This window comes from Chaetura pelagica, unplaced genomic scaffold (genome assembly GCF_000747805.2).
Source record: "Chaetura pelagica isolate M959 unplaced genomic scaffold, ChaPel_1.0 scaffold102, whole genome shotgun sequence".
NCBI lineage: Eukaryota > Metazoa > Chordata > Aves > Apodiformes > Apodidae > Chaetura > Chaetura pelagica.
In genome coordinates this window covers 601,862-611,024 of record NW_009952483.1, presented here as the reverse complement: position 1 = coordinate 611,024, position 9,163 = coordinate 601,862, and positions in this window count along the sequence as shown.

The window sequence follows — 9,163 nt, the reverse complement described above, 5'->3', positions numbered from 1 at the left end:
TCTTCTCCCTCCGACCGGGGGAGCAACGTCTCGGCTTCTGGTGGTTGCATGGCGATTTGAAGCGTAAGAAAGTTGATTTTTTCTGGTTTGTTTTTTTGTTTTTTTTCCCTAGCGGTGGCAGCAGCATGTTTAAGGTTCACGCTTTGACAAAGAGAGAAAGAAAAACAAACCCAGCCGTAACCACTGGATTTTATTAGCACGTTTGAGATGTAATGATAGACGTTGGAAATGGGAAAAGTACCTGACACTAATTCCCTGCCGATTCTTCTCCCAAGTTCCTTTCTAAAACGCTCCTGGTTGCCGTTTGGCTTCCCAGCACATTCCTCAACCCTCGAGAGCTCAGGAGCTGTGGCACTTGGTACTGCTGCTGTTCTCCCCAAGCTGGACACGGTGCCGTTTCACATCCCAGGGATGCTCAACAGTGAAGACTTCCCCAGCCTCTGCTTTTGCTCCTGGGACTCGGTTGTGCCCTGTCTGTCCCACGTTTTATCAGCATTTCTGACTTCTGACCTGAACACTGCAAGCCATGGACTTGGTACCTGACCTGGAAGGGAGTTTTTCTTTGTGTCTGAGAAGTTGTAGGGAACTGCAGCTCCCTGTCATCAGGTGATGAGTAGGAAACCTGCCTGGTCAGTGGGAAAGTGTCCAGTTGCTGCTCATGTATGTGGCCTCTCTGCCTTTCTTTTCAGTTTGTTTCCAGTGACTTCAAAGGTTTTGGATGAGATGTCTAAAGATCATTCTTTTTGCAGGGAACAGTTGTTCTTGTAATAACACAGCATTAGTGCCAAATGAGGCAGAAAAGAAAACATAAATCAGAGAAAACGATTATTCATTTCATTAAAAAAAAAAATAAAAAATGGAGCATTTGTGCTGGAAAACAACTAAAATGCAGGATTTCCAGCATGCCGAGACCTATTTTCCACAACAGAGAAACACATGCTTTTTCTTTCTTATTTTTATTTTTATTTTTTTACTTTTTGGAGCATTTGTTAGCAAGGAAAATCACATTTCATCTCCATCGTCACAAGCACCAGAATGAAAAGGAATTGTAGCTGGGGGCTCATCCATCCCTGAGAGGACGGGAAGTAATTGGCTTCAAGAAATAAATAAATCTGGCTCCTGCAGTTTCACAAATGATTACAACACGCTGCTAAAGACTTGGTCTCTTGCAATGCTTTCAAGTACACGTTGGCTCTCCAACCAAAAAAACTTTGCTCATAAATCCCATCTAACTCTCCTTGTGTTTGTCTAAATAAAAAAGTTGTGTTTTGTTTGTTTTTTTTTTTTAATTATTCCGTGTTGAATTGTTTCTAACTGTATGTGGATGAAGCAGGGTTTGCTTCCTGGATTGCTGAGCCACTGGGTGTGGGTCTCAGCAGTGCCCTGTGCTGTGTTTGGGTGATGGTGGGTGGGTGGTGCCTCCTCCCCCTCTGGGCTGGCAGTGAGGAGGGGCTTCAAGGGACACCCCTCTTTTCCAGAAATCACCTTCCTGACTCCCAGCTTCACCCAGGGAGCAAGGGTGTGAATCCCACAAGGCCAGGCCTTGGGAATGACTGCTGGCTACATCCTCCCAGGCTCACTGAAATTGCCTTCTGGAGGTTTTCGGTGTCTTCTCCAATTATTTGCCAAGCTATTAATAAAAGACAAGGTTCAGGGCAGGTCGTCCCTGTGGAAGTCATAACTACTGCGTGAATGTATTTAGTTGCAGGTCGATGAAAGTAACTTTTTAACTAATTTGGCTCAAGTTAAGAGTTACACAAGAGGGGGGTCAGCACATCAGCTCAGCGTGTGTCCAAATCTGCCTGGTTTTCTGGCCAGTCCCAGTGTCTGACCCACCAGGACATGACGCTGCTGACGAACCAGCTGTCCCCTGTCTAGCTGCCTGAAGAGCTCAAGCCCTGCAGGAAGACAGAGGCATTCTGGCAGACTCATCTAGTCCATTTTCCCTGCCTCAAGTTAGGACTAACTGGACTTCAAACCTCTTGACCTGTCTTTTCTTTCTACTTGTGATTGTCATCACTGGGCAAAAAAACAATCCTTCTTTTCCTTGGGCTGTCACTGAGGTGTTCCCAGAGCACGGAGCAGGTGGTCACCTCCAGTGCACTGCAATCTCTGATGGAGAAAAAGGACTGGTGCCATCATTTGTCAGATGATTAGTTCTTTTCCTTAAGAGGGGTACATCGTAGCAAAAAAACAGGGCATGTTACAAATCAAAATAACTGGAGTAGTATAAATTGTCTCCTCCTTTGGGATGCAGCTTTGCTGTTCAGAAACCTTTTCAAGGCTCTGTGGTTTGCCAGCAATTTTGCCTTTGGCAAAAACTACATGAGCTTCATAAGGAAATCTGAATACTTGATCCCTATGCAAGAAATGCCAGCCCCTTCTCCACCTCTCCATTTAGTCACTTCTACAGCCCTGGGTTAATGAAAAAGGTTTACAATTAATTCTAGAGAACATAACAATCCCTGTTCCCACTTTGCAAGACTTGCACCTTGCTCAGCCTTGGATGGGTGATGTATTGCAATGGGACTGAAGATTTTGCAGCAGTGATCCCAGGACACTAAAGCTTTTCTGGCTAAATGCTTCCAAGCCCTTTGGTCAGACCCTTCCCCTCCTGCTTTGTTGAGGGGGCAGCTGCTCGGCTGGGTGGTCTCTGTGGCTTCTGGTTAGGGATGTGGAGAGTGGCCACTGATTGCAGCTGTAATTCAAAGCAGTCCTGGAAATGACAATTGCTGTCAAATGTTGTGGTGTCCAGAGGATGCTGTTCACACTGGTAACACTTCTGGAAATGCTCCACTGGGTATCCAGTATCTCTAATAATTCTGAATGCAGATTCGTGCAAGATTTTCAAGCACAGACAAAAATGGACTTTCCTCACAGCTGAATATAGATGGTAAAGGGAATATCAAGTCAGTCCCATGTGTGAAGAGAAAAAAACCCCAACAACATCTATATTAAATTAAAAGAGTTTTGAATTCAAATGCTCTAGAGAGAACAGGTGAGTTCATATCCTCCCTCATTCCCACCATATTGTCTGGACTAACAGTGTCTGCAGTGAGCAGGCAGCAACTGCTGGGTCACAAATGAGATCAAAGTCTGATTTTCAGCAGGTTTACAACTCTCAGGTAGACCAGACGTCTGGCAAAACATTTGGTGGGATAGACCCTCCTGAAAAATTTGATAATAGGACTCTTGCATCACTAGACCTGAACACATTTTCTGTTTTCCAGTATGACCCTGTATCAGCTGAAGTTACCTTGGAGAGAACTTTACAGTACTTCCTTGACATGGAAAACTCGTGTTCTGGGCCCTGTTTCTGCTCGTGAACTCAGTAAAAGTTTCTGGGAAGATAATGAGTGCAACTCATTAATGAGCTGCATGTTACAGGTTTGTTTTAGCCTCTGAGTTGGCATCTTTGTAATTTTATTCACAGGAGCTCTTTTGTGGTTCCTGTGATTCATGGAGCCTGTAGCAACACTACCTTTGCTTACTACTGTAGAACAAATATTAAACTCTTACATTTTCCCACTCAAACACTAAAGAGTTCCCAAGCTAGCTTCTTTCTCATGTTGATCAACTCATTTGCTGTGTTCTGTGTAATGCCACATGAAAAATGTAATTAAAAATGTGGCATTCCATGGGGCTTAAGCATGTCATAACACTGCAGAGGGATTTCAGCAGTGTTCAAGAGTCATGCCTTTTCACCAAGCAGCCTCTGAAATCCTCTCAAACATACCAGATCAATGTATGAGATCAATACAAATAAAAGATTTTACTCTTAGACATGCTGATTTTTTATAGTAGTTTTGATCATGGAAGTTATTTTACTGCTATCATTTAAAGAAAGAATCACAGAACCACAAATACATATATATATATATGTATATATATATAAAGGAGAGAAAATACAGATTCATAGCCTTAGCAAAATGGGAATCTGAAAATATGTCATGTTTAGTATCTGTGAACATAACAAATGGGGAGAGTCAGTTGAGTTGAAACCTTGTCCTCTCAGGTTAGGTCAGTTCTATGACAATGTCTCACCACTGTTGGTTGTCCCCCCTGGCAGACTGACAGCTTTTCTTTCCTCCCTTCCATTCACTCCCTTCCTTTGAATGACATTGAAAGTCACACGTATTGGTGGATTCAAGAAATGTTGCATTTCACTGGACTTGCTACAGGAGAGCATTAGTTTGAAGAAATGATAAATGATCTGCAGAGAACAAGGAATAGATCAAATGCTTTACTAGTTTATTTGTCCCTTCTAAGGAACAGCCAGATGATGGTTTAGATGAAGGTAATTTCCATCAAGACCTTTCTGCTTTTGGAAGATCTTCCTTCCTTTGGTAATAATGGCATAGAATCATGGAATCCTAGACTGGTTTGGGTTGGAAAAGACCTTAAAGATCATTCAGTTCCAACCCCCTGCATGGGCAGGGACACCTCCCACCAGACCAGGTTGCTCCAAGCCCCATCCAGCCTGCCCTTCAACACTGCCAGGGATGGGGCAGCCACAGCTTCCCTGGGCAACCTGGGCCAGGGTCTCACCACCTTCACAGAAAATAATTTCTTTATAATGTCTAAACCTCCCTTCTTTCAGTTTTAACCCATTACTCCTTGCCCTCTCTCTACAAGCCCTTGATATGCTCATCATATTCCTGATATCTCAAGTTGTGTGATTTTTGAAAACAATAATTATGAAATAAATTGTTTTAAAACAATGGATTTCAAAGCAAAGTGTTTTGTCCTAATGCATCATGAAAACCTGTAATTTTCTGCATTTCCTGGTAGTCTAGAAAACCTGAGGGTAAAGTCCTGAATGTGGAAGTCCAGGAGCTGACACCAGGTCACCCCAATGTAACGACAAGTGGCAGATGATGCAATAGGTCACCTCACTGATTTTCCACTGCAGTGGTGCCAAGTTCAAGCCTGACTTGGTGGAGCCATTATTTAGGGTCTTCAGTTTCCAGCTGCAGAGGAGTTCTGGCCAGTTAGCAGGATCAACCACCTTCCTTGCAGCAATGTCAAATGGCAGGGCCAGCAGGGAAGTGCCCTGGCAGAATCCTGAGAGGAGTTTCAGAGCTCCTGAGATAAAGTGTATCCAAATGTTCAGTGCTCAGTCCTGTGATTAACCAATTTGACAAGATATTTATTCTTCTTACACAGTTAGACACATTTCTGTTCATTTTCCCTGTGCTCTCATGACAGTTATAGTTGCCATCTGAGTCAGATTTTGAAAGTCTGGAGAGTAGGTAAAGCAGTTGTTGTTTCCAGAAGTCACTGTCCTCATAAAATCCAAGACAGAAGAACAGAAGAGAGGAAGCAGAAGGTCTGCAGGATCTAAATCAAAATACATTCATACAAGGAAGAAGCAAGCTCACGTATGAGGCACCTGAAAGCCTGAAATTCAAACTGACTTGACTCATTCCAATTTTCTTTGGATTTATTTTACCACTTCTCATTTTTGTGCTGTTGTTTTTCTCAGGCTCTTTCCAGTTTGTGTCTTCTTGGTAGCACGATGCCCAAGGAACGTGATGCTCACCAGAAATGTATGCAGAAAGGGTCCCTCATTTAATTAACTACAAGTTCAAGAAATAGAAGAGTATATCATTTACTTTTCCATTTGGCTTCACATAAGTAAAATGTCTAAGCTCATTTTGGAAGGCTCTGGACACAGGGTCAGTAAATAACCAGAATAACAGAAATATGGGCCATGGAAAGTGACTTTTCTATCAAGGCACTATTAAAAATCAGCATGAACTTCAATCTCCCTGATGAAACTGAAAAATTGAAGGGTACAAGTAGTAAATTCCTGAAACCACCCATCTCTCCATTGGTATCATATCACCATAGTAATAAAGCACCCTCATCTTCTTCTTTGGTCTTTTCCAGATGTGTTTTCAAATAGGAGACATCTGCCACATCAAAGTCTTGCCCCCATGTAGGTCCCCATGTCCACATGTGTCACAAGAGTCCCATCACTGCGTACTGTTATCTGGTCAATCACAGATGACACAAACACCTGGAAGGTTGGCCTGTAGAGTACCTGACAGCATCACACTCTTCTCAGAAAGCAGTTCAGTGTGAAGTATCTGGATAGTTCAGACGGGGTCTGCAGGTGGACTTCTCCAGGACAAACCACTTGGTTTGCCTTAAAATATGCCTTTGGCTCAGAGAAGTGTGACTTTTTTTTGCTGAGTGGCAGCACAGCTTCATCCAGAGGACAAAGGGTGAAGACTATCCTTGTGGCTTCCCTAGAGGTGTGAAGAGGGGTGGGACTGTCTTTCTGCCAGCACTGTAGACTTGTGTTGGTTTTACATAATTATGAACTTGCACCTTGAGTCTCATGACTTGGATGAACTCCACATCCAACCTGCTGACTGGTCTGGCTCTCAGCTCTGAGGTGAGGAGCTCTTCCTGTGAGCTGAGTAAGAAACTTCCATGCCACCAGAGAGTGGGACACTGGTGCCCTGTGCCCAAATGTGGGCTGTCCAGGCACTTTGAACACTCACTGCAGCAGAATCATAGAACATGCTGAGTTGGGAGGGACCCGTCAGGATCATTGAATCCAAATCCTGTGCCTGTGTAGGGCACCCCAAGGATCCCACCACATGCCTGAGAGCAACCCTGCTGCTGCACCAGTACTGCCAGCAGCTCCCATGAGCAGCACAGGAATCCCGGGATCACGCTGCATTTGTGCAGCCTTACAGACTAAGGAGGCCAAGCCTGTAATTCCCTTGTATTGGCCCTACCTCTAAATAACCACAATAACTGGGATGCAATTCCTCAGTCTCCTCACAAGCCTAATTCCTGATGACTTCAATGAGCATTTCTGCCAGAGACAGAGCTGCAGAATTACTCCTAACAACTGGCATGACTTAACTTGTTCCTTCTTATAAATGTATGGTTTACTTACATGTCACACTGGATTTTGTGGATAAGCAGAATGAATGTAATAACCCTCTTTCCTCAAGTAGGTCAAGATTTTCTTCCTTTCTGCAGGGCAAATTATTGTAAAATGTGAAAATTTCATGTCTTATGTTTTTCATGTGTTGGTTACTGTCATGTGAAGTCTTTAGGGGAGCTACAGGTAACTTAATATTACACATTAAGCTTCTGTTTTCCTTTTTTAAATCACTGGAAATACCACATCTAGCTGAGAGCAACTGCTCCAAGGCCTGTGGTAATAGCTACCATTGTGCACAACATGAATCATTTAAAATTTTAGCTCTGATAGCACTGAAAGAAGAAAAGTGAGTGTTCTCTGTGTCTTGGTTATCAGTGCCAAAAACAAAGGAGGAGAAAAGTGAGCCACAACAGGGCTACACTGCTCCTAGATAAAACTGGGATCGCTCTCTCTTTCAGTATTGAATAACTACATTCCAGTTGAGAGTTATTTCATACTTGTGATTTTTTTAATCTCATAAACACTCTGCACTAGCTTTTAAAAATACATTTACACATAGCATGGATACGTTCCACACTATGTGTGTGAGAACACAAACCAAAAAAGGTTTTGTTTCTTCTTCTTTCAGGCCTTGCAGAATGCAAGAGAAAGCAAGCCCTTTCTTGCTCCAGGGTTATTTGTTTGTTTGTTTTTGAAATTCTCCATCTCAGACCCCAATCTGCAGTGTTTACTTGGGCACATGATGGCTGTTTTCCCAGGAGTGAGGCTGGATGCCTGACTTCTGAAATCACCTCCCCAGCTCCAGCCTGAACACGAGCTTCAGCAATTGATCTTGGTTGCCTTTAGTTTAACTGTTGAGATGTTTGTTTACCTCATATGCTATGTACTGTTTAATCCTTTGGACAGGTTCTGCCCTTTCTACTTTTTTCCTTTTCCTCTAAAAGATGCATGGCTGGAGGAATCTAAAACAATTGAAAGTGTCCTTGAGAAAAACAGGATTTAAAGGCAGGTAAAAGGCTGATGTTGAATACGACTTCAGTCTATAAAAGATGAAGAGAATGTAGCTCCCAGTATCTCATTTTCTGTGGCTAAATAGGCAGAAGACATCACTGGCATGACTTCAGCAAACTCATAAGCTACCTACCACAGTAATGAAATACCAAAGTTAAAAAAAAATTAAAATAAATAAATAAAGACAGCTTAAACCTGTATTTCTGACCTAGGAAAATCCCGTTGATCTCACAGATTGCAAATCCTGGCCCATGTCTACCCAGGCTATTCGAGCCCAAACCAGATGGATCATTGCTTATTGTCAGCCTTAAAATTTCAGGTGTTTCGTAAAAAAATAATAATAAAAAAATCATACCTTTAGCTAGAGATAGAGGAGTTTCAGTATCTCCTGGACAACAAACTGCTTCTGGACTTCAGAAACTTGATGCAGTGCAACCACATGTTCCTTCAACAGACATGACTGTGCAATGTGTTCTGCAATTTAGCCCCTAAGGCACAACCTTCCTGTGCTTTTTTTTTGCATGTAACTTTGGCAGCAGATGCGGGGCACAATTCCTTGGCAGAATTAGACTTGTAAGACACATCACTACATTAGCAAATGGAGCCTGATTGTGTGTGTGTGTTTCTAAGGAGCACAGTGTCATCTCTTTTAGTCCCAGCCCGCGCTGCATCAAGCTGAGTGCACACTGGGAACACTTTCTCTGAGGGCACAGACCTCCGAATAGATAAGCAGTGCTGCTCCCTGACAGCCAAGGTTTGAGCCATTTGGTTAGAATATATGACAGGGTTCAGGAATATTTCCAAACCTGTCGTTGCTTTAGTGCAGGGAAGATGTGCAAATCCTCTGCACTGTCAGCCTAGGACACCCTGTTTTCTCTGAGGTAAAAATAAACCCTTTTTCAGCCTTGGTGAAGTTGTCAGGACAATTTATGAGCAAAAAGCAAGAGGAATTTGGAAGTCATGGCTGCTCAGACTGAGTTTTTTGGGTTTCCCCCCCAACCTCTAGTGATAGAAGGGAAATACTGAAGGTGTTTTGTGTCAGAGCCAGCATGTATGCACCAAACACACCTCACGGCGCCTTGTGAACGGCCAGATTTTCTGGCTACAAAATGCCCCCTGAGTGTGATTGAGCCTGGGGGAAGGGGCTCCCACCAGCCCGGCCAAAGGGACCGGGAGGGCCGCGAACCCGCGGCCCCGCGGGGAGCGCTGAGGCGGCGGGAGGAGCGACCGCGGGATGCGGGGAGC